We start from the raw sequence: 25,014 nt of genomic DNA on the forward strand, positions 1-25,014 counted from the left end.
TCACTGTCTATAGCTCTACCTGTCAAATAAAATTAAAAAAAAAAAAAATCTCTCTCCAACCAGAGGGGTACCCATCTTCTCTGGTGGATGCCCTCTCCCATTAAACCTAACATAATGGGGAACAAACTCCAGTGGCCTTCTTGTCCTTGGCACACCAGCCCCTAGCCAACAGTCACCTGTGGGACCTGTCTGGCATCTGCCTGAAATTTTGTTTCAGGGGCAGTCCCAAGTGGCTGACTGTTGATAGATTGTTAGAGTCGACCGCCCAAAAAACGTCACCAAGAGACACGTCTCTTATGCAAACAGCACGGGGAAGTTTTATTGATTATCCAGCATGCTGGGGCTGTCTGATCATCATGAGCAGAGCAGCCCCGAATAACCAAAGGTTCGGGTTTATAAAGGCAAAAACCGCAAAACCGGGAAGGGGGGAAGAGAATACACGGTTGTTAAGCAGTTGCTAAAGTCTTACAATCAGCAATTATGATCTTAAGACATAGACAAATCACATCTTTATTATTAGCCCAGGTAACCCAGGTGTAACCTTTCTACTTTTAAGCTTGAGCAATCATGCTAGGGGGTTTTTGTGTGTTGCCAAGGGTGATGTAGTGCACTGCTATTGTCCGACTATTTGAGATCATAGTTTCGGACCAGAGTCTCACGGTGGGGGGGTTGCTTTCCCAGAATGCAGTCTCAAGTGCTCCAAAATGGAGTCCCTATTGTCAAGGTGCTACTTCACTGTTTTATTTTCACAGCTGCACCAGGAAGCTTCCAACCTGTAAGCTTAAGCTTAACTTTTTACACCCGCACATATACAATTTTAACTCTTCATTCCCCACTCCTTGTTGTGAGGATCTCTAATCTTAGAGATTATTTGTTTTTGTCTCTTTTAATGTGACATATTATTGTCTTATGACCATGAGTTTAACAATTTTAACTTGTTTCCGCATGAAGGTGATGAGTCTATTTAACACACAAGGTCCTATGGTTACAATTAGGAGTAGAACAATTAAGGGTCCTGTTAGGGCTGACAGTAAAGTAGTAAGCCATGGGGACCAGCTGAACCATGACTCAAACCATCCCTGTTGAGTTCCCCTCTCCCGTTGCCGTTTTTCCAGTCATTTTCTGAGTTTGGCCATGGAGTTTTTAACCACCCCAGTTTAGTTGACATAAAAATAACATTTTTTTTTTTTTTTTTTAGGGCCGCGCATAACCCACCCCCATGAAAATGAGATTTAACCCCCCGCCTGTTCTGTAATACTGAAATGCAGATACTGGGCTGCATCTGGGAGATTGTGGAAGATTTGTCAGGCAGAAGGGGCGGGCATCTCCACCTGGAAGGTTATCAGGTAGAAGGGGGCAGGGCAGGATGCAAAGGCCAGGCTGCCCGTGAAACATTGTCAAGATGACTGAGATGTAGATGCATATGCTGGACACATTAGGCCTTTATGTCACACACACATAAGCTCATAACTGACTTTCTGCCTAATATTTTCCCCTCAAGAGGTAATACCCAAAATTCTTCTTTGGGATTATGGATGGAGTTCCGTTTTCTGTAACTTCTTCGAAGCTGGCATGTGGGCGTCGAGGGGGATTTGGGTATTTCCTCTTGCTACCTGTCTTACGGTGTGCAACAGTGGCCTTGGAAAGACTGTGTTGCTCGGTCCAGAGGGCTGCTCAAGTCGTCCAGTGGAATGGGCTGGAAGTCTTGCCTGATGACCATTTGGAGTTCAACAGCTTTTAGTCTGTTAGAGACAAAACGAACAAGGGCATTAAAAACACACGGCCCAAAGAGAAGCATCAAGATTGCAGAAGTTAGTGGGCCAAGGAGAGGAAATAGCCAGGATTTTTATGATCAGATGTTAGGCCAGAAATCCCAGCCCTGCTTGGCCTGGTCCTGGAGCTGTTTGGCTTTTTCCAGAAAAAGTACAAATTTGGGTTTGTGTCTGTCTAGTCTGATTGACCCAGAGACTATATGTGTGTGTGTGTGTATATATATATATATATATTAGATATTTAGTAGCCAGTTTTGCTAGGAAGTTAAGCCAATGTACAAGACTAGAGTCTCAGGCTGGGAAAGAAGACAGACTAATGAATTACTTACATTTAACTATTTATATTATGGATTATTGTGCACACCCCTTAAGAGATAGGCCCTTTAAGTCCTCAGTGAGGACCTGTCCAAATAGGTGTAGGGCTATCTGAGTTAGTTGTTATTGAAAGCCCTGTTTTTAGGAACTGGCAGGGAGGGCTTTCTAAGCTTAATGTTATTGGATAGACTTTTAAGGCCTGGCTGGGTGTGTGAGGCCCAGACCTATCCATGGGGTGCTGGAAGAGAATTGAAAGAGATGCAAATCTCCTTTAAGGGAGGCACCCTGTTGACTTGCATTACATGGCTGGACTAGGAGGAGAGCTGAATAGGAGGCTGATAGAAATAGGCAACTTGTGTTTCACTGACCCTAGGCCATCCCCTCAATAGCAGTGGCTGGAGCTGGAAGCTGGGCAGAGGCTGGGCAGAGCCAAAGGCTTTTTAGCTCGGGGCCACAGGGTCTGTAGTTCTGAACCAGGAGTCCTTCGACACCCAGGGCAGTTCCGTGTCCAGTGGCCGTGCTCTTGGCAGGGCTGACAGAAGGCATTTGCTGTCACAACAGCTGCTTGCCCAATGCCCTGGCTCCTTATATCAGCAACAGGTGCCGTTTGGGGTGCACTGGCCTTGCTGGGTCTCCTTGATGGCAATCACCGTGTAAAGCAGCCATTAATTGGTCTGTTGCCTATCCTCTGCTGCTTGCTTGCTCCTCGTTTTCCTGGTCTCTAATAAAGTAGACCAAGGAGGCAGCCTCTATGATGTCAGTCAAGGGGGTGCTCAACCCAATCCTGATTTTTGGAGATTTTTTAATATCAGGGTGAGCTAGAAAAATTATGGTCATGGGCAAATTCTGACACTTAGTATTTTCCTGCGAGTTAGGACCCTTTAGGTAAGATCAACTGTGGTGACCTGCTTGCATACTTTGAGGTCGTCAGTGTAACTTTTTACACCGAAAAATTGATCTAGTTGTCACATTATTTTATAGTTTAACCTTTTTTTGTTGTTGTTGTTGTTGTTTGGGGCCCTATACTGTGGCCAGGCATTATTACAGAAAAGGTCAGTCATCCCTTACATAAGGTCTGGGGATCAAACCGTACGTCACAGTGGAGAGTCCTGCAGAACAGTAGTAACTTCCCTTCTGGAAGAGAAAAGAGGAGAAGTGAGGCAGCAAGTTGGGCCTCTAGCCTGACTTTCTGGGCTTTTAGATTTAACTGGCAGTTTAACCAGTGTTTATTGTGTAGCCTGACTTAGAGGAGAAATTGTGGCAGAGGTCTCTGCCATTCTTTGGCTTCCAGGTATTTACCGTATAGCCTGTGGACACTAGCGCTTTCTTGGGTTTCTGGAACCCAGTTTTTTAGCATCTGCCGCATAACCATAACTTAACAGAGACAGTAGAGTACACAATGGATTAACATGAATTTTATGTCTTTTGTTGTCGAATAAACCAGAAATAAAAGAAAAACCCTTGTATATAAGAGTTTACATAATTTAGAATTATTTAACAGAGTCAAAAAGAGCTTATAGGACCTAACTCTAGAAATGGCAGAGTAATCAATTAAGCAAACACTGTTAAAATAGACGTTACAGTTTTTGCAGAAACAGATTCCAAGATTTATGATTTAGACCATTTTTAGATATTTACTAACATTAGTACACCTTTTTTTTTAAAACCCCATTGTTATAACAGAAGATTAGACTTTAACTTTAGGTCAGTGTAATTTTGGTATTAGCACTTAACTCTGTAAATAATATTTTAAAATTATAAACATTTTAAAACTTTTTATGACTTGTTTATACCTTTTGAAACTTTATACTTATAGTTACTTTTACATAGCCTTGAATTGTCATGTATGGACAACCTATGAGAATACATGTTAACAAACTTAAACAGTTTTTTTTTTTATTGAATTTGAGATGTTAAAAGTATATATATTTTCCCAAGTTTTACTTAGCACTGATGCCTAGATGACTTAAGACACTGAGTTGTTAATGAATACCACACCATTATCTGAAATAAAAGTTAAAATTACATTTTTATGTTTTTAAGTAATATGAGGATAATACCTCCTGGACAGCAAACACTAGTGCATGTTTACAACTTTGAAAACATCTTTATCATTAAGAGAAATAAGTTTAAAGCATATTAAAGACATGTAAAACTGAGCAAGCAAGCCACTGAGCAAACCTAAGGGCATTTGCATTACCTCAATTTTCTGAACCAATCTGCATTGGCTTACTTTAGTTAACAACATAAAGGCTTGTATACATAGAATTTTACTCTTATTTTTATAAGACCACTTTAGCTGGAAAGCAAAAACATAAATACAGCATAGGTTTGACACCATTTATAATATTTTAATATATTTTATATAATCTGAATTGACTCAAGCAGCTGTTACTTTAACAAATTTAGAGTCTCATCCTTTGAGAGTTCCAGGGATCCGACTGGAAGCCCAAAGTTGGAAGACTCGGTTTAGAATTTAAGCTGTCAGAGAGTCAAACCATTTAGCCAAAATTAGTACATTTTTGATCAGTTGGGTAATCACTCAGAGGTTAAAAACAGATAAACAATGTAAACAAACTTTGCGCTGTAGTTTTTTTCAATCAAGACTTATAATGGCAATAGAAAAACGCAAAACCTTTAAGACAGGTGAACGCTCTCAGATGAGTCAGGGACAGCAGCACAGAAAAGAGCTGATTATCAGCATATGAACCCATTGTTTAGGTTTTTATTAGCTGCAAAGAGAAAAACCCATCAGGTTGGAAAGGGTTAATGGCTTAAGGTTCTGGCTCCCTTAGGTAAGGCCAGCAGTAATATTGAATTGGAAATTCCTCCAGGAGAGGAAAAAGAAGCAGCACTGGGGTGGGGGCTCTGCCTAGAGATATTTGGCTATGCCTGCCTGGGTGCACCAGGCCACATGGACTAGAATAGAGTGCAGAGAAAGGCTGTGGTCCCCCATTTACAGGAAAGACTGCGCACACCAGGGCTTGGCAGGACTAACTGTGGGGTTGGGTAGGTGCGCCATTTTACCAAGAGTGTTGGGAACCTCCTATAATTTAACCAAAGCCAGATTAATTAGGACTACTGCAGACATTCAGTCAATTACAACAGATAGTTAACTTTAGCTCTTTTCCAGATTTAGTCCTCAGGCAATCAAAGCTTAGCAACAGTAATAGTTCACAAAAAACTTTTAAGACGCACCAGAGCTACCATAAGCTGCAAAGACGGAAAACTTTTTACCCAGTTGGAAAGGGTTAACAGGTAACAGGTAACAGCTTTTCCCTAGGTGGAGAGACTTGTGGAATTTCCCTCTCCCTTTCTCCTGCCCAGTGGTATAGGAATGGAGATGAGGAGAGCAAAAGAGTGGGGGAAGGAGCCCCGGGGAGGAGGAGGAAGGCAGAAAGCAATGACCTCCTGCTGTCTGGGGGCTGAGTGGGGTTTGAAATCTCCTATCACTCAAGGTTACCCACTACCTAGTTGTCTGAGTTTACCTGAAGGGCCAATATTAGCCTCGACCGAAGCTAAGCCCTGCTCGCGTAGCAGTAGGCAGCGTGACCAGGCGTCCCTCCGAGAGAGAGACCTGGTCCTCGGGTCGCAGTCCGGCCGCCGGGAAGCCAAAGCGAGCTCAGGGGGTCTCCAGGCTCTCAGCCAACTGCCCTTCCTAATTTCCCTCCCGTTCCTTACAATCCCTCTGGAGTTTCGACCGTAGCTAAGCTGTGGCCGGGGGGACTCCGCGTTCTCGGAGAGCTGTGGGGTGCCGAACACTCAACGGTCACTTCCACAGATCCGATCCCGCTTGAGGGAAGGAATACTGACCTCCGATGTCTTCTCAAAATCCCGGTCCGGGTGCCCAGGACGGCCAGGCAGGAGAATGGCCTCTTTCACTCAGCGAATGAGTGGTAAATGGGGGGCCAATCCACTCCTAGAGCAAGCCATTCAGAGGCACAGAAAGACTGCTGCTTTACCTTCTTAATCAGAAGAGAGAGATTAGATCCCCTAGCCCACACATCAGGCCAGTGAGCCAAAGTAAGAGATAGCGGCGTGGACACAGTTTGACCCATGTTACAGACAGAAAAGCAATTCCCCAAAAAACTGAAACCTAAAATGTAACTGCTGTTGGCACAAAACTCCCGCCTAGGGGAATTTCTGATGGGAGTTTCGCTGAGCGTCCTCAGTCTCCCGGTCCTCTCGGGGCGTCCCCCAAGGTGGTAGCCTGGGGCTTCCAGGCACGTCTGCCAGCCACAGTGCATACCGTGCCAACCCAAAAACTGAAACCGAAACAGGCCTGTAACCCGAAAAACTGAAACCTGAAGCGCGCATATACTGAGTCCCTACCTTAGGCGCCTTTATACTTACCCCAAGAGACTTCTGTTGGAGGCGTCCACGGGCAGCCCCGATCTCGCTGGGGCCTCCAAATGTTAGAGTCGACCGCCCAAAAAACGTCACCAAGAGACACGTCTCTTATGCAAACAGCACGGGGAAGTTTTATTGATTATCCAGCATGCTGGGGCTGTCTGATCATCATGAGCAGAGCAGCCCCGAATAACCAAAGGTTCGGGTTTATAAAGGCAAAAACCGCAAAACCGGGAAGGGGGGAAGAGAATACACGGTTGTTAAGCAGTTGCTAAAGTCTTACAATCAGCAATTATGATCTTAAGACATAGACAAATCACATCTTTATTATTAGCCCAGGTAACCCAGGTGTAACCTTTCTACTTTTAAGCTTGAGCAATCATGCTAGGGGGTTTTTGTGTGTTGCCAAGGGTGATGTAGTGCACTGCTATTGTCCGACTATTTGAGATCATAGTTTCGGACCAGAGTCTCACGGTGGGGGGGTTGCTTTCCCAGAATGCAGTCTCAAGTGCTCCAAAATGGAGTCCCTATTGTCAAGGTGCTACTTCACTGTTTTATTTTCACAGCTGCACCAGGAAGCTTCCAACCTGTAAGCTTAAGCTTAACTTTTTACACCCGCACATATACAATTTTAACTCTTCAAGATAAGGCATCATTGGTCTAAGGTGTTCTTTGGGTAAAAGGAAAACTAGACCCAATGCAATTAAAATCTAAAAAGATGTCTTTGGTAAATAACAGTCTCATGCATGAGAATTTGGTTCAACTGTAACTGGACACTGGGTTTAAAGGAATTTCTCCCTTTGCTTCTAGGAAGATCACTGCCTTTAAAAATGTTGCTTTGTAACTTGCCAAACTTACTTTGTGATTTGTTTTAACAGGTTTCTGACGATATAGCAATGGGTAATCAGTACTCATTATAGCCCCTAAGATGGATTTTGCCGTCTATGATTTAATGTCACTGATTTATAGATAGACTTTTATAAAAGGAAGTAAAATTCCACATGAATGTAATTTTGACCTTAGTTCAGATAAGGTATGATACAATATCAGCATCTTCAATCATTAGGTGTAATTGCTAAATGTAAATCGGGTAAAGCAAATGAGATAAATCTGTCTAAATATAAACATCAGTACTGTCAATACCTTATATTCTATGGAAAAACTATTCGGGTTTGCTAATGTTTTCATAAATTGTCCACATGAAAATTGTTCAACACCGCTTGAAAGTAACTTACTTAGAAAATGTCTTAATTTGGAGATTTCTAAAGGGTTATTTCAAAATGTAAATCAAGGAAATCAGCAGATGGAAAGCAAAAGCTATTAGTCTATTTGGCATAGAACAAGAATCTGATCCTCTGTTAATGCATGAGGTTTTTGCAAGGCATATATGTTAGTAAATATTTTGAAATAATCTTAAAAATTTAAAACCTGCAGCATCTCCTTTTAGTAGTCTTTTTTTAAATCAGTGACTGACTTTGTCAGTTTTCTAGCCAGCTCCAGGAAGCTGTTTTCTCTTCCCTACTTCTGACTCTTAAAATTGTTCCAAGTTATGGGATAATTCCCTGTACTAACTAATTTGTTTTTATTTGAAATTCTTGGGATGACCAAAGGGACAAATTTTGTGTTTTGTTAAAGTAATCTATTGTGTTCTGTATTGTTCAGGAACACCTGAGTTTTAAAAGACTTATGGTTTGAATATATACTCATTCTAAAGCATTTGAGTAATCACTTTGTAACGATGATCAAATCTGGTCTATATTATGTCATGATGTTAAGGGATCCTATTTCTACCAGATATTTTAAAACTCCTTGGCATCCTTGACTATCAAACTTCCAAATTCCTTGGACTTTAATATTTTCAGCTGCACCCTTGAAATATCAAAGGATATATATCTCTTATCTTGTAGAGACACGAACTTATCAGGCTATTTGTGTTATATTACAGGTACTGTCAAAATGTGAAGTGATGATAAATTTTGTTATGATAATAAAAAAATGCTACTGATGCAAATATCCAAAAGTTAAAAAGTCTAATGATCTTGTGTTTCCAGATGTGATGGTTATCTTAATGAGAAAGGCCCAAAAGCCTAAAAGGGTTAAGTATTTTATAAAATCCTACAGGTGCTTTCAAAAATATTGCATGGAGTAAGAAAGTGGCTTTTCTTGTTGGTTAATGAGTCTGTATTTTAAAACATGGCTATTTAAAGTCTTTTGTCATCCACAGTTTGTGTTCTCCTCCAAACACTAAAAATCAAATTTGCTGCTGGTAAAAACTAAAACATTGTTAGTTCTGTGTTTAGCTGTGTCCTCCTATAGGTTCTGATGGACTTTCCCAAGTGACTTCTATTGTATTCAGTACTTTGGGATGGCTCTGTAAGCATTCATAGCCAAAAAAGCACTTTAGGTTCCAACTGAGATGAAGTATGGTTAATCGAGGTTACTGAGAGCAGAAAGTAATTCGAATCAATTGGCAATTTAAAAAAAAAAAGTTAAAGATTTTAAGAAACTATTACTGAATTAGCTTTATTGTTCTATCATGTATGTTATGTTAAACATGTACACATGTTGTATGTCTACATAGGAAAATTTAAGAACTCTTTTTTTTTTTTTTTTTTTTTTTGAAAGGCAGAGTTAGACAGTGATAGAGAGAGAGACAGAGAGAAAGGTCTTCCTTTCCGTTGGTTCACCCCACAAATGGCCGATATGGCCAGCGTACTGCGCCGATCCGAAGCCAGGAATCAGGTGCTTCTCCTGGTCTCCCATGGGGTGCAGGGCCCAAGCACTTGGGCCATCCTTCACTGCACTCCCTGACCACAGCAGAGAGCTGAACTGGAAGAGGAGCAACAGGGACAGAATCCAGCACCCCAACCGGAACTAGAACCCGGTGTGCCGGCGCCACAGGCAGAGGATTAGCCAAGTGAGCCATGGCGGCGGCCTAAGAACTCTGTTTTAATTGGCTTATGGATAAAATATTGCTCATAAATTTAAACTGCTAAAATTCATCAAAGATACATTGTAGTTCATGTGACCTTAATCTCTGTACCAGATGTTTTAAATTTGTTCACATGTTTGTACTTGGGTTTTGCTGGTCAAACGAGTTACACTTGTGTTAGATATTTAAGCAATGTTTCCAAATACATCTTAGAAAAAAATTTGTTATCCATCCAATCTTTGTAATTTTTCCTTAAAAATTGAGGATAACCTGTCCTTTCGATCCCACTGATATTACTCAATTTTAGGCCTTCATTATCTTATTTTAATGTTCATACTCAACAGCCAATCTAAACACATAACCCTTTGCTCATCCCTCCCTGTAATAATATGTCCCACACAATTCTGATCTCTGGCTGAGTTTGCCCCTTCCTTGTACTCCTTGCAGGATAATCCAGACTCCCTGGCCTGGATCTCAGCGCCTTTATTATGCAGCTCCGCCCTTACTTTCGGAACTTTCCCTCTCACTACAGCTCATCAGGCAGTCTGTTCTTCAGGCACCAACAACGGCTTTGTCATTCCTGGAGCCTTCCAAAGTCTCCTAGATGAAAAGACCTATGGTTACTCTCCCTGGCCTGGACAATTACAGTAGTAAGATAAACACAGCCATGGACTAGTGATTCCACAGATTCTCCCTCACAATTGTCTCCTGGATCTCTCTCCTCCTATTCAAGAAAGTTGGACCAATCTCATATATTAAACTGGCCCAAAGTCAGAAGGTCACAGTACTCCTCTTTAGTCTTACAGATACCCTCAATGAGATCTTCTACAGGAAGGGTTTCTACTTCTCTGCTAATCTCTCCATGATCCTACAACTTGGAATTTCAAGTTCTTTGGATAGAAAAGGTAGTAGACATAGAATGCTAGACCAGTGAGGAATATTTGGAGCCCCAGACATCAACTTTTGAAAAGTAGCATGTCACTAGAGAACAAAGAATAGCCCCAGCTAAAAGGGGCTTTTTTATGTGCTAAATTATAGCACACTTCTCATTGAAGGAAATTTTTCCACTATCTCATTAAATAACAAATTTTAAAATTTTTGTCATGCAAAACATTTCCTAGACATTTTTTGTAACCTGGAAAAGGAACCAATGTCCTGTAAATTATTGTATTTTAATTTTTCATTTAGAAAAGATGATATCTAAATCAAAGGCCATTTGCCCAACACATAAATAATTGTTATCTCTGAGATCCACATAATGCCATTATTAGAAAAGCATTTGAGGGGCTGGTTCTGTGGCATGGTAAACTAAACTTCTGCCTGTGGTACCTGTATCCCATATAGGCATCAGTTCATGTCCCAGCTGCTCCTCTTCCAATCCAGCTCTCTATGTCCTGGGATAGTAGAAAATAGTCCAAGTGCTTGCGCCCCGGTGCCTGTGTGGGAGAACTAGAAGAAGCTCCTGACTCCTGGCTTTGTTGGCTCAGCTCCGGTCACTGTGGCCATTTGGGGAGTGAACCAGCAGATAGAAGACCTCTTTTTCTCTCTCCTTCTCTCTCTCTTTGTCTGCAACTCTACCTCTCAAATAAATAAATATCTTTATAAAATAAAAAATAAATAAAAGCATATGAAATATCACATCTGTCTCCATGGATAAGGGAGTTGCAGGGGGCTGATAGGGATCCCCCAGCTCCCTATGATTGTGGGACCCCTAGACACTGTGACTGCAGGAATTCTGTGACAGTGCAACAAGGTATGGGGTATGGCTGGGTCATTGAGCAACCACTGTCTGTCTTCTAGAAGCTCAGTGTTCCCTGAGTGTCTAGGGTGGGTCACTGCAGCGGATTCCACACTCATATTGAGAAGCACACAGATCCTTTGTGTTGTTGCACTTGTGTGAGTCGAATGTGTAGCCACTGTGGGCTCTCTGTGGGCTCACTGTGGGCAGTTGATTCACTTTGGCAGAGATGAGGTGAGGCTGTGTCATGCCAGCTGACACAATGATACCCCCTCCTGCTGACAATAGAGCAGAACTCAAATTGGGTCTCACTCTGGACTCATTCCCCAACCGCAAGCACTGGCCAGAGCTCCCTGGCCCCACCCAGCACTCGTCTGTGAATATCTACTGAAGGAGTAGACACTCCACTGTGCCACAGAGGCATATTTCAGATAAAAGCCCTCAGAGGATACAATCAACAAGTGTTTTCACAAATGCCTAAATATTAATGTAGAAATACAAGAAACATGAACTACAAGGACAATAAAATTTCCCAAAAGGAACACAACATCACTTCAAAATTAGAATGTACAAACAAATTGATGAAATGCATGAAAATTAATTCAAAAGAATGATCATAAGATTACTCAAAAACACAGAGAACCAAATAAATCAGTAAAACAAATCCATACATGACATGGATGAGAAATTCTGCTGGGAGATAGTGTGTAGAGAAATCAAACTGAAATATTAGAAATTAAATAATTCAATATGTCAAATGAAAAAAAATAAAAGAGTCGATAGCCTTAACAACAGCCCCAGTAACAAGAAAAAAAGAATGTCAAAGATATTTGGCATAGCTCAGACAAAAAAAGTAGAAGAAAAAATTGGAAAAACTGAAAATAGTGTTCAAGGTTAATGGGATACTATCAAACAACCAAACATAAATGACTTAGGGGTTCCTGAAGATGTGGAAAGAGAAAAACAGATTAGAGACCTATTCAGTGAAATAATAGCAGAATGTTTCCTTAATTTGCAAAAAGATTGGGACATCCAAGTACAGAAATCATGTAGAACTCCTACTAGATATGATCAGAAAAGACCTTCACCATGACACATTATACTCAAACTTTCAAAAGTGAACCATAAGGAAAAGAAATGCCAGATTACCTTCAAAGAATCTCTAATTATATGTATAGCTAATGTTTCAACCCTACAAGCTAAGAGAGAATGGAGGGATATAGCCCAAGTCCTCAAAGAAAAAAAAAAAACTGTCAGCCCAGAATATTGTACCCAGCAAAGCTCTAATTTATAAATGAAGGTGAAATAAAGACCTTCCAAACAAATAGAACTTGAGAGTATTTGCCACCACTTGTCCATCCTCACAAATGATACTTAAGGATGTGCTACACAGAGAAACAGAAAGAGATAGTCAGCATCATGAAAGAATGTGAGGGGCCAACGCTGTGGCACAGTGGGTTAACGCCCTGGCCTGAAGCGCCAGCATCCCATATGCATCCCATATGCCGGCGCAGGGGCGCCAATTCAAGACCCAGCTGCTCCACTTCCAATCCAGCTCTCTGCTGTGGCCTGGAAAAGCAGTAGAAGATGGCCCAAGTCCTTGGGCCTCTGCACCTGCGTGGGAGACCTGGAAGAAGCTCCTGGCTCCAGCTCCGGCTGTTGCAGCCAATTGGGGAGTGAACCAGCAGATGGAAGACACCCATCTCTCTCTGTCTCTCTCTCTCTCTCTCTCTCTCTGCCTCTCCTCTCTGTGTAACTCTTTCAAATAAATAAATCTTTAAAAAAAAAGTGGAAAAAAACTTATATATGAAAAACATTAAATTTGTTCCCCTTTATATAAATTTTTGATACATAAAAAAAGTATTTGAGACATCTTGATCTTGTTTAGTTACTCACACTTTGGACTGAATAATTCTCATGAGAGGTTAACCAATACTGAATATCCTACAAGAACTTTTTAATTTGCAACTAAAAAGAAATAGACATCAAATTCACTGATTAATATCACTTTCTTTTACTCTGTTTCATGTAAATATGGAAGGTGATAAAGATTTTATTGTTTGCCACAATTGCTTAGACTTTTCAATTTCAAGGTGACCTTGTTAACAGGGTTAAATTCTAGTTCTTCCAGTACAGAACACCCTAGTGAAATGCCACTGGTGTCTGAGAACCCCCATGATTGATGTTTTCTCAGCATGCTAGCTAAATTCCTTTCTTGTCTAAACCATTGTGTTGATATCCATCAAACTAATGATAATGGTTCCTGAATCAGTGGCCATTGTCTGTTGTTGCTTTTCAATCTAATTAGCCTCTTAAAATAAAAGGAAGTTTACTAAGAGGAAAATTAAAATAGTAGGAGAGACATTATTTGCTAAGAGTTAATTAGAGATCCACTCTCAATATTCTTAAACTGTTTTGAATGTCTGGGCATATATTTCAGGTTCTTTCCTAATTAGTGTTTAAAATCAATAGTCTATTTTCTATGCACGAAGATTTTCAAACCTAGGGAGGGGGATGTAATAACAGAAACTTTAAAAAAAATATAGTCACTCAATTTTAAATCTGTACAAAATGAAGACCTATGGCTAACACATCTTTTTAACATTTATTTATTTATATAAAGTGAATAAATTGCATGTATTTCATATAAAGATATTAGCATAGTGATATTCCCCTCATGCCCTTCTACCCTCTCTTTTCCTTCCTAACTTATTCTTTTAATTTTTATAATGACATGTTTTCAGTTTATTTTAAAATCATAAGATTAACCCTCCACTAAGTAAATAATTCAACAAAAAGTAAAAAAAAATAAATAAAAACTACTGTTCCACAACAGTAGAGACAAAGGCCATAAACAATAATCAATTCTCAAAATGTTAATTTTGCTAATATATATTAAAATTTTTGTTCCATCGGTTACCAGAGATCAGAGGAAACATATGGTATTTGTCTTTTGAGAATTGGATTGTTTCACAAAGTCCAATGCATTTTATAAGTTGTGAAGTTTTTCTCACAAATGAAAGCTTTTTGTTGACATTCTTCTGCTAGTCATGTCAGAAACTTTTGACTATGGATAAAGATGAAAGAGGAACATACAGTGACACCTCGGTAATGTACAAAAAAAGACTAACTATGTCATTTGATTAATGCATTTATGTGACATAGGTGATAGAGATGACATGAGAAGGAAGAGCAGGTAGCCTTACATTAATGAAGGCATCACATTTATCAAAGGTATGGATATGCATGGTTTTTATCTTCAGATAACACCATGCATCTTGACCAAAGAAAAAAAAATCAACAAGCAAAAAGTCATTTTTAAATAAGTGAAAAAATTTGCTGGTATTCTCAACAAATTTTAGCTACATTAATCAGATACATTGTTTATTACATTTCTTCTCTCTCTCCTTGCCCACAAATGTGCTTCAGACACTTCTCACTCATCCTTCTCTCCTAAAATGTAAACTAATTTTGCAAGCCCTTATTTACACATTTATTCTTCACTGCTTTTTTTTTTATTTTGCATCAACAACCTCAGAAGATCTAATCTGTCAAGCTAAGACCCTTTTTAAAGAATAAGATAAGATGAATCAGACCAATGATTAAGGGATTCACATTACTCATTTCTTTCATTTATGGGTCTAAGGAACTATCCACAATACAGTGTCAACACCTATTGATTTATCTCGGCTAATTTCCATGAGACAGAGAGAGTTTACAAGGTTACCAAAATCAAGCTAGTTTTTACTCACTTTTAAATTAAGAATTAGGATGTAGGTCAAATCACTTTTAGAAAAATAGGGAAAGATATTTCCAAATTAGATAATAAGAACTAAGTAGTAATTTTTAAAATATTATGGAATTATTATGGTGGATATTTCTTTTCCTCAGTATCACAGACATAATAGTTTCTTAATAAATAATTCTTGATTGATTAAATTTCAAATTAATCATCTTTCCTAAAAAAAAAAAAAAAAAACTTAGAGGATCCAATGCCACTAAGTTTATAAGATTTAATGAAGTTAGAATTGCTTCAAGTTCTGTTTGTTTTTCCATGGTACTTGGGTATTTTAAGGGAGAAATTTTTTAGACACAAAAACCCCCAATCGGGATTAGTGTTTCTAGAGCGTGTTTACCAGAAAAAGTGGAATGATTATCCACCAACTCCATTAGTGACATATCAGTGGAAGTCGATGAGATACGGTCAGAAGATGATGTTAACAAACACATCGTATCATACACTTCTTATGCAAAGGACTCCGTACTTGAACTTCCACTGCCTTGTCCAGATGCACTTGCCTTGCTGTTCCCACCCAGGCGCAAAATGAGTCACGATTTTCATTTGTCCAAAATTGAATACAGAGTAGAAACAAGGAAAACCTCAAGGCTACAACGCGTTCTAATAAAAAAAAAAAAAAGCCACAATCATAAAGAAATCCACCTCAAGTCTTCAGAAGAATAGATTTATCTGTTAATGACTAATGCAATCAATCTGTTTTGAATGTAGGAAACAGGTGCTATTTATATCATATCTTGATGAAGTTGCAAGGGTTGTTTCTCTTGTTCCTTTTTGCTATCATTTGTTCCCTGTCCCTTTCTTCATATTCATGTCATCTGTTTCTAAAATAGAATGGGATGAAATGCAGGTGTCAATTTTTAAGTGTTTGAAGCTAAGTCAATGCTGCCCTTTTAAAAGGAGAGTTAGGTGCTGTTTATTCATTTAACAGAAATACACTGAATAACTATTTGGTAGGTTCTGTAAAAGGCTATGAGGATAAATGGCAAACACAGTAACCATGATTTCCAAATCCATGGCACTTATATCTAACAAAGGAGCTAGAAGAGGGAACAACAAGCTATGGCCCATGGGTTAAGTCCTCTCCACTGCCCTTTTTTATGCAAATAAAATTTTATTGGAATACAAACATGCTTGTGTGCTTATAACAGCTGTTTACAGAAGTTTCATTAAAAATATTACAAATGACATACATAGTGACATGCACTATGGAGGAAACAAACTGCTGTGATGGGTGACAATAAGGACTACTTGGATAGACTGATTTCTCTCATAGGGTCATGTTTAATCTGTGACCCTTTGATGAGAGGAGACAATCTTAAGAAACATGAGAAAGGAAACAACCAATCAGGAAGAATAATATTTAAGAAGGAAAGAGGGACCCTTCTATGGAGCACATGGATCCTGCTTCCAAAAGTTATGAGAATGATCTTGAGTATCTTTGTGCCTTGGTTTCCTCTTGGTTACAATGGACATATAAATAGTCTATTTCCTTATGATAACCAAATGAAGATATGTACAGTGCTTAGGACAATTCCTGATACATATTAAGTATCCAATATTAGCTGTTAATATTGTTATTAAAATTATTTTACTATTATCACTATGATCATAACTACTTCAAAGTCCTATGACCAAAAAAGATACTGACATTACTAAGAAACTGATGAAAGGAAAACCACGTATAGATTGAAGTGGATAAGAAGATAGTGACGAGATGAGTAGATGAAAAAGACATGATTCATAATAAATAGCACATTTTAACAAGGATAATGGGAAGTCATTGAAGGATTTTAAGAATGGTAGTGATGTGGCCAGCATTGTAGTGCAATAGGTTAAGCCACCACCTCCTATGCCAGCATCCCATATCAGGTCTCTGCTTATAGCCTGGGAAGGCAGTGGATGATGGCCCAAGTGTTAGGGCCTCTGCACCCATGTAGAAGACCTGGAAAAGACTCTTGGATCCTGGTTTAGGATTGGCTCAGTCCCAGCTGTTGTAGCCATTTGGGAGTGAACCAATAGATGGAAAACCTTTCTATCTTCCTCTCTGTGTTGGTAGCTGACATCTCAAATAAATTAAATCTTAAAAAAAAAAAAACCAGAAATAGAATAGCCAATCAGCAAGTTGGTGTATGAGTTCATGCAAGAAGAAATGGTAATGTTGTAGGATGGGAGCTATGGAGACAGAGAAAGCTGGATGAACTGAAGGTATTTTAGGAAGCATATTGAACAGAATTTGCTAGTGGATTAACACTGAACGTGAGAGACACCAAGGAATAAAGGATGCTCCTAGACTTCCAGTTAGAGGTAGCAAGTAGATTGTACTATAGGAAGCAAAGTCAAGTTTCCATCCTTAGATATTTTAACCTTGAATTGCTTGTGGGTTATCCAAATAGAGATAGCAAACAACTCATTGGAAATATGAATCTCAGTGGCTTAGCACAACAGTTTATTTCATGTTCAAAATAAATGTCCACTGTTGGATGGCAGGGGCTTTGCTCATTGTATTCACTCTAGGTATGAATCGGCTCAGATTTCCACAACGACACTAAACAGAACACTAGGAATACATTTTGAAACATCTGGAAGCTGGAAGTCCAAGATGACAGTTCCAAAAAGATTGAATTCCAGTGGGAACTCCCTCCGGGGTTGCAGACAACCACCTTCTCATTGTGTCTTCACATGATGAGAAAGCAAAATCTCAAATGTCTCCTATAAAGACACTGATCCTATAATACCAGGGTCCCACACGTAAGCTCTCATTTAACTTCCATATATACACAACTGGAAGTTTGGACTTCAGTGTATGAATTTTGAGGGTACACACAATTCAATCCATAGCACTTAGAAACCAATTGATTCAAGCTTAATTTCAGTGTGTTTCCACAATCCTGATAGTAATAGGGAAAGAATGTAGCAAATCCACAATTAGATTACAAAATTTTGCTTTAGACACGACAATTCTGCTCACATTCCATTCGTCAAAAGACATCACATAGTATTCATTTTTTTAAAAAATTAATTAGGTTTTAACAGATTCAACGTGACTTGTAGATACAATTCTACAAACATAGTGATATTCCCTTCCTCCCTCCCTCTACCTGTCCATCCTCTCTTCCTCTCAACTTCCATCCTTCTCCCTTTCTTATTTTTAGTTTTTGAGATAACATATTTTAAATTTATACTACAGTAAAAAGGCTTAATACTTAACCTCACAGAGGAGAAAATATAAAATTACCATGGGCCTGGAAGATGAAGAGAACATTTTCTGAACAGCAGTAGTGTATACCACACTCTATTTATTTGTTGACACATCGTCCACCCCTAAAGGAGATAATCCTATAGTCAAATCCTTAACTAGCACCAAATTCAAAATCTAGGATCTAGGGTTGGTGATCTCACATTGAGTCCACCAGTGACTCCTTATGATCTAGATACATACTTAAATGGGTATTCATCTATGCCAGTGCTATAAATATATAATGATGGAAATCCCAAAGAAAACTTCTCTAAGTATGGTAAAACACCAAGAAATACTTGTCCTTAAAAATACACAAAGTCTTACCAGGCAGCTAGTTCTGAGACTATTTCTAGATCAGCCCCAGTTCTCATCTCTGGCAGTGTTGATTGTCTGTGGCCCACGACTCCTGTCTGTGGGAGGTTCTCCTCTTCCTTTGTGCTCCTTAGCTAGAGCTGAAAGGGGCATTGGAGAACGCAACCCTTAGGAGATAGGAGCTTTCTAGACAGCTTTCTGACCATGGATGATTAGCCTTTTTAGTCCAGATTAGTGACTTTCTTAACATTAAATATTTAATCATTTCTTAACATTTCTATTCAAGTCAGGGTTACTAGCAACAACCACTTCTTAAATGTACCACGTGTATTTTCTCTCTTCTATGCATCCCTCACTCTTTCTCCCTCTAATTGCCTGTTGGAAACAGGGATCAATTAGGCCTAAGAGGTTAAGCCATACCTTTCTTGTCTTTGACTTGAGCAATTTTGTTTTATTGAACGGGATTTCTGGACTCATGACCTTAATTGGATATTTGTCCTAAAACACCTGAATCCACTCCGAAGTTTGGACTATAGTTGTTACAGGTATATCTTTGATTTGATTCTTTCCTTAAGAGCATTTCAATCAGTCTTTGTTGTTTAAAGGCCTTTTCACTTTTATGGTTTTGTGGTTGAAGTTGTGAAGAAATTGTGTGATCTACTTCTAAAAGTCCTTGAATTTCTGGATCTTGCTATTTCCATTTATTCTTGCTTAAAAAAATGCAGTCAATTCTTTTAAAAATATTCATTTCTTACATTACCTTGTTAGTGCAACCAGGAGTAACCAAAGAAACCATTAGTGTTCTATTTTCCAACCTCTTTTCCTGGAGCTATAAATTCATCAAATATATAATCTGCCTTTCACATTATCCCAGGCGAGAGTGCCACCAAATGTTTTGGCATCTATAACTTATCCCACCAGCTTCTAATAACAGCTTCCTCACTACCCAGTTCCCAAGTCAGTGCTACATAATTAGAATTTCAACTTTGGCAATATCCTGCCAGTATTACCAGTTTCTATATGAGATGTGCTAGGTTGTGCTATAGTAATAAAAACCCACAACATCTTAAGAGGCTTATCAGATCCAAAATTTGGGACTTACCACTTATATCCAACATGAGATGATGGGGACTCTGTTCAAGGGAACACTAAGGGACACAGAACTAGTGGAATATTCTTCAGATGCTTCCCTGCATGAATCACTAAAATGTTAGAAAGATGGATGGCAAATCTTGTGCAGGCTCTTCAAGCTTCTGACTGGAAGCAATATTTCACATTCCTCTTCATATTTTGTTGGCCAAATAAATCATGTGACTACACTTTACCTTAGAGCAGTTAAGGAATAACAGTCTCACCATAGCCCCAAAAAGGTGATAACTCAAAGTGTCATTACAAATGACCACGACCTACCGTTACAGTGTCCTCCACGGCAGACTAGCATTATTTTTAACATCCCCATGTGTGCTATGTGCTCAATAAATGCTGAAGAAATTAGTAAAATACAATCCAATAAAGGACTGATCATTAAATGCATCAGTGATTCAGGGTAATAAGTTAATTTAGCCAAGTATACTTACTATTTTCAAAGCTTCCTCTTAGTCATTAAATATTAGTGTGTCTGACCGCAGGGCACTAATACTACATCTAGCTGCAGAAATAGATGGTTAGATATAAATAAAACAAAGGATTTTTTCTACATCCACAGTTGTTCAGAGTAATAAGAGTATAAACTGTTACAATAAATTTAACTTCTAGTAAATTAAGTTTTAAACATAAAAACCACTTATGGTTCCTATTATTTTAGAACTTTCAATTTTGCTTCAAACTTTCTGCTTTTGGTAATGGATGCTATTTAATCTCTGTGTAACTGAGTTCTTTCTCAGTGGTTCATCATCATTATTCTAACCAAAAGTATTCATTGCACCATATAGAAAATGTAGCAGGTTGGGACGAATGTACATTGATTTCCTATAACCTGAAATCTGTACTTTCAAAAATCCTCATTCTTACATGGCACGCAGTACATAGTAGTAAATCAATATTTATTTTTAATATTTGACTTTATTTTCTTATGTAAATGATAAGTTAATTTTAACAAAGTAATTTTGTTATTTACAGTATTACTTTAAATATTTCTCTTAAATCATGCATAAAAATTATGCTTTAGGAGTAAAAGTTTTAGGCTGGCACCGTGGCTCACTTGGCTAATCCTCTGCTTGTGGCGCCGGCACCCCGGGTTCTAGTCCCGGTTGGGGTGCCAGGTACTAATCCCAGTTGCTCCTCTTCCAGTCCAGCTCTCTGCTGTGGCCTGGGAAGGCAGTGGAGGATGACCCAAGTGCTTGGGCCCTGCACCCCATGGGAGACCAGGAGAAGCACCTGGCTCCTGCCTTCGGATCAACGCAGTGCTCCGGCCGTAGCGGCCATTTGGAGGGTGAACCAACAGAAGGAAGACCTTTCTCTCTGTCTCTCTCTCTATCACTGTCTAACTCTGCCTGTCCAAAAAAAAAAGGAGTATAAGTTTTGTGCAACATAGAGACCTGATAGAGGGTGCTGGGATGATGGAAACCGTCATAGCCTCGTGAGCCTCAAGAACGAATTCTGAGATATCCATCAGTGTGTATCTGTAAGTTCTTTCAGGTCAGGATCTTTATACTAGTAATTTTTTATACTGATGTTTTCTACTTTGAATTATTTTTTTTGACAGGCAGAGTTGGACAGTGAGAGAGAGAGACAGAAAGGTCTTCCCTCCGTTGGTTCACCCCCCCTAAACGGCCACTACAGCCAGCGCACTATGCCAATCCAAAGCCAGGAGCCAGGTACTTATCCTGGTCTCCCATGGGGTGCAGGGCCCAAGCACTTGGGCCATCCTCCACTGCACTCCCTGGCCACAGCAGAGAGCTGGCCTGGAAGAGGGGCAACCGGGACAGAATCTGGCGCCCCGACCGGGACTAGAACCCGGTGTGCCGGCGCCGCAAGGCAGAGGATTAGCCTAGTGAGCCGCGGCGCCAGCATTACTTTGAATTATTAAAAACTTAAAAATTTTCAAATATTACAAATAATTTGGTTCTTCCAGAGTGTATATAGTTTTGCGCAGAACAGATATTTAACAAATATTTTTTAGGCTTAATTCAAAATAAGGTTTAGAGAGTGGGTATTTGGCCTAGCAGTTAAGATACTATGTAAGCAGCTCACATCCCATACCAAAGTGTCAAGGTTAATTCCCAGATGTGGCTCCTGATCAAAGCCTGCTGCCAAGGCAGTGATGGCATAAGTAGCTGGGTCCCTGCCAACCATGTGGGAGAACTGGCTAGTTCCCGATTCTATCCTCAGGGTCCAGCCCTGGCCATTATAGGCATTTGCAGAAGGAACAAGTGCAATGGAACCATCTCTTTCTCTCTCTTTCTCATAAATACATAAATAACATTAAAAAATTAAGGTTTAGGGGCATGGCTGTTGCACAGCAGGTTAAATCACTGTTCATGATGTTAGGGTCCCATATCAGAATGCCAGTCAGAGTCCCAGCTGCTCCACTTCTGATCCAGCTTCCTGTCAATGCAGGTGAGAAAGCAGCAGACAGTGGCCCAAGTACATGGACCACTGCCACCAATGTGGGAGACGAGGATAGAGTTCCTGGCTCTTGGTTTCAACCTGGCACAGCTTTGGCTGTTCTGCTGTCATTAGTTGAGTACTGAAAGATCTCCCTCCTTCTCCAGCAGATGGAAGCACTGTCACTCACTCTCTTTTCCCTTCTTCCTCCTCTCTCTATTACTCAGCCTTTTATATAAATAAATAAATCTTTAGTAGCAATGAAAATAAAATAAGACTTTAGAAAGGTAGAGGCACAGTCAACTGGAAAGATTTAAGAGTCAGAAAAAAGTTTTATTCTGATGACCATAAATGACCATCTCATTGTACCCATTCTACAGAACCCACTATTTAACACCCCTTAGGCTGAGAAACCCTTTACTTCCTTTCCATCTTTAGAAGTGCTTTGTTGACTACTAAGACAGCAACAAAAACACTGGATGTGGAAATACATAGGGAATGCTCAGAAAAGATGGCATTAACTGATCCAAATCCAAAATTAGGTATAAATTTGGTAATTAGATATAAATTTTGCTTTACTTGTCATTTTTAAAACAAATAAATTAGGGTAATATAGCTCAAATCAAAGTACAGAAATAAATAATAGAACAAAGAAATCACAGAAGCATATTCTCATATCATTAACTAAGGCAGGAAGAATTACTTCTAGATTTAACGTAATACTTACATAGTAAGAGAGTTGATCCATATATAAAATGAATGTATGCTTCCATGGGAAGCCAAACTCCCATTTTGTAACAATAAGGTCTTCATTTTAATAAATACTCTAATTAAACAGAAAATTCTGTTTATGAATGCTGGTTTAATTGCCTGAAATAATGCACAACCTAATTGAAGAACATTTGCAAGGCAAAATATTTTCCCTTGTAGAGGTCTATCTAATGTGAGGAACAAACATAAGCCTCCTAGTCTACATTTTCACTTTCTTCCCCACTGCATTGACTTGTGATGACACAAAGAAAACTACAGTTGAACCTGAGTTTGAAGATATGCCAGTTTCCTTGAAACCACTCCCAGGTAAAGCTAGGACGTGGTCCTGGAAGAGGCAGCAATATGATGTAAGAATACTTCTCTCTACAGGCTGAGATCCTAAAGTCAACCCAAAAGGGACCCCCAATGTCATCCCAGTGAGAAACAGACATATATTTCCTAAGCTTGAAACTTAAATGGATGTCAGCTCAGTCATTTGGAAAGAGTTGTGTTCTCTTCTTCCCTTACACATCATCATAGAAAGCAAACCATGGAGTCCACAAAGCCAATGTAGTTGAAATGATGAACAAATACTCAGTTTCCAACATACAAAAAGTCGGAAACCCCCAGCTCCTCCTCTGTAGCTTCCCCCGGAGTGTTTGGCATTACAGTTTTGCCATGGGAGCACCCCAGACACATGACTGCACTCCTTTCTGAGCAGCCAGAAGAATGATGCAATGGGAGAAGCAGCTGCTAAGGACTGGGCTAAAAATGTTTGTTTCTCAGCTCAAAAAGGAGACGTGTATGGAATATCCACCTCATGCCAAAACCTCCATGCCTATGACTGGGTCAATTCAAAACTATTAAGTGAAGCAGATTTCACACCTCCACCTTAGCTAAAAGGGAACAATGGGTAGTGGTGGGCAATCTGGAATTACAGCCAGGTTTTGTTTTTAGTTTTGTGTTTACTGATTCCATTCCCAGGCCCCTTGCTGCATGATCTCAGGCTATTAAAGCCACAGCTGACAGTCTCAGGAGCAAAGATATAGATTAACATCCCTCAAAAGGGTATAATTGGGTTAAAAACAGTTTCATTTCACAAACAAAAATTTGAAATCCAATAATGACAATTAATAAAGTTTCATGGTGCTTCCTGGTAAACAAATGGATATTTTTGCATCTCTAAGAGTACTTCACTCTATGAAGACATCAATTTTCAGAGGAAAAGATGCTTTTGTCCTCAATCATCACAATCTTAATTCTTATTCTGTATATTCTATTAGTTTACTTCCAATTTATATTCTCAGTTTCTTTCTTGATGATGGTAATGTTGATATCAAAGGTACTGGTGCACCCAAAGCCTAGCCTGACATTTTAAAACAGATATTTTTGGTAATGAGATAATCAAACAAGAGAAGGTAGATACACTGAATGAATGTCAATCACCTCTACTAGATTAAAGTTGTGTGGTTTTTTTTTTTTTTCTAAATTGATATAAGGTGAACAAATTTCATGTATTTCACACTTACAGATTTAGGATCATAATGATACTTCCCACCTTACCCTCCTCTGTCCTTCATAGAGCTTTCTCCTGCATGTCCAGTGCTGTTTATGTGTCCACCTCTTGGAAGACACAAATGGACACTACTGAGTACTAATGGCTTTTATTTGTTTTTAACCTAAATTGTTACTGGTTTTAATCTTTAAGTTTACTACACTTGGATTTTACAGGTTTCACCTCTGACTAGGACATTACACAGAAATACCTAGACTCATGTTAGATTTCCTTCTCTTTTATCTGACTACCCTTTGAGAGCATTAGTCACCCAAGTGAGATAAGAATAAAAGGATTTTTTTTTTTTTTTTTTTTGCCAGCTAGGGCTCTTCCTTTTACTGGGAATTGATGTTTTTTGTTTTTGTTTTTTTTTTTTTTTATTTTCTACTGGCATTTTTGCTTAGGCTTGCAGTTCAGCAAGGTCTTTTGTGAGTGGTTCTGTAAGCACAGAAAGGTGTAATTTAGTTTTTTTCTGGTGCAGATTAAAAATCAGATAACAAAGGGACCAGTAGGAGCCCAATTCACAAAAAATGAAGGGCAGGTCTTTAATGGTATACTCATCTATACTTTCATATTACTATACAAGGAAAAAACTTGGTGCTTAATATTGCTCCTCCTACATAAAAATGCAGTAGCCTACAAAAATCCTACTTCCATGATTTTTAGAACTCTTGGGCATTTTAGAAAAAATATTTGCATATTAGGGC

General features: G+C 39.1%; 1 long non-coding RNA gene across 1 annotated transcript; it reads right to left on the reverse strand.

Annotated features, from left to right (window-relative positions):
• Nucleotides 1-292: 292 nt before the first annotated feature.
• Nucleotides 293-7,077, reverse strand: LOC127490269 (uncharacterized). The gene is made up of 2 exons (XR_011382158.1): nucleotides 5,901-7,077; nucleotides 293-3,221 (listed from the first exon to the last, which is right to left on the reverse strand). It is a non-coding gene; the product is annotated as an uncharacterized lncRNA (long non-coding RNA).
• Between the last annotated feature and the right edge of the window lie 17,937 nt (nucleotides 7,078-25,014).

The sequence above is a fragment of the Oryctolagus cuniculus genome, chromosome 14 (genome assembly GCF_964237555.1).
Source record: "Oryctolagus cuniculus chromosome 14, mOryCun1.1, whole genome shotgun sequence".
In the NCBI taxonomy this organism is placed as follows: Eukaryota; Metazoa; Chordata; class Mammalia; order Lagomorpha; family Leporidae; genus Oryctolagus; species Oryctolagus cuniculus.